Source organism: Octodon degus, unplaced genomic scaffold, assembly GCF_000260255.1.
Source record: "Octodon degus isolate 3935 unplaced genomic scaffold, OctDeg1.0 scaffold00074, whole genome shotgun sequence".
Classification (NCBI taxonomy): domain Eukaryota; kingdom Metazoa; phylum Chordata; class Mammalia; order Rodentia; family Octodontidae; genus Octodon; species Octodon degus.
In genome coordinates, this window is record NW_004524650.1 from 6,848,803 (window position 1) to 6,851,528 (window position 2,726).

Genomic DNA, 2,726 nt, shown 5'->3' on the forward strand with positions numbered 1-2,726 from the left:
TTTCTGTAACTGCTTCTTTACTTCATCTGCTATGAGTTCTGACAGTTCTGTTTTTATTTCAGAAAAGAATTCCGCTCTGATTTCCTCTATATCTTTCTGCTGCTGCTTATTTAGTATCGACGCTCTTGATTCATGCATTTGAGCCGAGCTATTGTCCTCCGCAGTTGTTGTGGGTGGGCACTGGGTTGCTGTCATATGTTTCTGCATTTGATTCTTTAGTGCAGATGTTAGTAATTCAGGGATTTCTTTTTTCATTTCCAATCTCTGTTCTTCTATATCTTTCTGCAGCTCTTTAATTTCAGAAGCTGCTGATTCATTGCTTTCAGGTGTGTGATTTCCCATTTGTTCTCTGTTAGTGTCCTCTGCATTTGTTACGGCTGGGCTTGGGTTCTGAGGTTGCATTTTGTTCCTTCTCATCATTTTGTGTAGCACTGTCTTCTGCCCTTTGTTGTAAATCTTTGCTGTAGTTATAACCTTCACATGTACTGAAGTACAGGTGGAGCTCTACATAGATTGGACTTATCCAGCTGCATCTAGCTTAGGTCTGGCTGCTGTCCTCAGCTCCTTCCCGCTGTGGACCTGGGGTAGGACTGGGTCTGGGGTTCCCAGAACTCGGCAGAAATTCCTACTCAGCAGAATGTGTGGGGCAGGTAAGGTGGAGTGGTGGGGGGCAGCCCGAGGGGGTGGGAGAGTGTCCGGCCCACGCTGCGCCTGGGCTGGGACTGGTCCCGCTGGCGCAGGTTCGCAGGAAGCTCTCCACACAATCACCGGACCTGGGCTAGGACTGGGTCTGGGGTTCCTGGATGTCGGCAGAAATTCCTACTCGGCGGGAGGGTTGGAGGAGGTACTGCGGAGTGATGGGAGGTGGCCCGAGGGGGTGGGAGAGGGTGCGGCCCACGCTGCGCCTGGGCTGGGACTGGTCCCGCTGGTGCAGGTTAGCAGGAACCTCTCCACACACTCACCGGACCTGGGTTAGGACTGGTTCTGGGGGTTCCCGGAAGTCGGCAGAAATTCCTACTCAGCAGGAGGGGTGGGGAGGTAAGTTGGTGTGGTTGGGGGCGGCCCAAGACGGTGGGAGAGTGTCTGGCCCATGCTGCTCCTGGGCTGGGACTGGTCTCGCCGGTGCAGGGCAGCAAGAAGCTCTCCACACACTCACCAGACCTGGGCTAGGACTGGGTCTAGGATTTTTGTTTGTAAGGATGAATTCTTTTTTTTTTTTTTGGAATTCAAATGTCCACATTTTACTTGAAAACTTATATTTACAGTCTTTTCATGAAAACAGTTGTCTGCTAACATAAATTGCTTCTGCATCAGTTCCACAAACAAAACAAGGACCTAAAACATCCAAACTGTTCACAGACAGAGTCCTGGTGGGAAGCAAGCTTGTGATTTTAATTTGGTCTTTTCCAGGATCAGTGCTGAGCCAGGAACTTATCACAGACTCCTGAACATTAGCCTGATTACTAATGCTATGAGAGAGAAATGTACTGTATCATCCTCCTTGGTGAAAGAGTGAGGATTTCTCTGGCATGTCTACGGAGGCATCCCAGTGCCAGAGAGATCCATCTTCAGAACAAGTAAACAGATGGTCTGGTTTGGAAGGGTGAAAGTGAACTTCCCACATTTCAGCCTCATGAGCTTTTAGCAGAGATACCGGCATAGTGCCTTGTCTGACATCCCAGATACTCAACATTCCATCTTGGCCACCTGTAGCTACAACATGCTGCTGATTGGGATGTCTGTCAACACAGTGGAGTGGCACTCGGTCACCATTCAGTGATAATATCTGAGCGGGCTCATTTCCTTGTAGTCTGAAATCCCATATTTTTAACTGTCCAATTGAGTTTACTGTAACAATCTCAGGAGTTCGAAGGAAGGTTACAGCATGGAGTGTGCTACTATCTGCATTGTCTATCTTTCTTACAGCTTCTTTGTGATCAACTCTGAAGAGATTTATTCGACCATCTTCTCCAACAGTGACAATTTCTGGGTTATCGCACACAATACCTGTGCATGGTGAACCTTTATGGACAGGACTGTAAGGCTTTGTGTGGTAGTGAGCTGTTTTCCACTGCTGGTTGACTGATAAGGTCTGATTATTTGTATGGTGAAGAAAAACTGTCACAGATCCAGTTGATGAAGCAGCTACAATTCTTTCCTGGTCAAAAAACTGTAAATCCATGACATCACCATAGTGTCTGATATCGCACAATAACTGATCGTCTCCTTCAAACCCTCCATCAGAGTCCAAATTTCCAAAATCTCCAATAGACCACAATGAAACATAATTGTCCTTGTTGTCCCAAGATCCTGTAGCAAAGGTCTCTGCAGTCTGCAGGCTCCTGGGAGGCAGTGGTCGCCAGCGGGTTTTGCTGATTTTTTGAGACACAAACTTTGCACAAATACTCTCCATTACGAAACCAAACGCTCTGAAGTACAGCAAGAAGCTCTACGCACACCTGCCGGTCCCCAAGGATGAATTCTTAGTGGAGATATTCCAGAGAGTATCTAGGCCCATTCAGAAGTATTTTCCTGCTTAACCTGTTCCCTTAGACCATCCCCTAGAGTACTTCTAGTCCCAAATTCAACTGGAAATGACCTCAATGAATACAACACCAGCATGTCACTCTCCTCAGATATAGTTTCATTGAAAATTCTTCCATAGAGTTCCATGTAGAGAACAAGTTGAGATGGATTCTTTTCTTTTTAAATTTTCTCCTGCTGGC

General features: G+C 46.9%; 1 pseudogene; it reads right to left on the minus strand.

Moving 5' to 3' along the window:
• Positions 1–1,270: 1,270 nt before the first annotated feature.
• Positions 1,271–2,413, minus strand: LOC101589296 (annotated as a pseudogene).
• Positions 2,414–2,726: the final 313 nt, after the last annotated feature.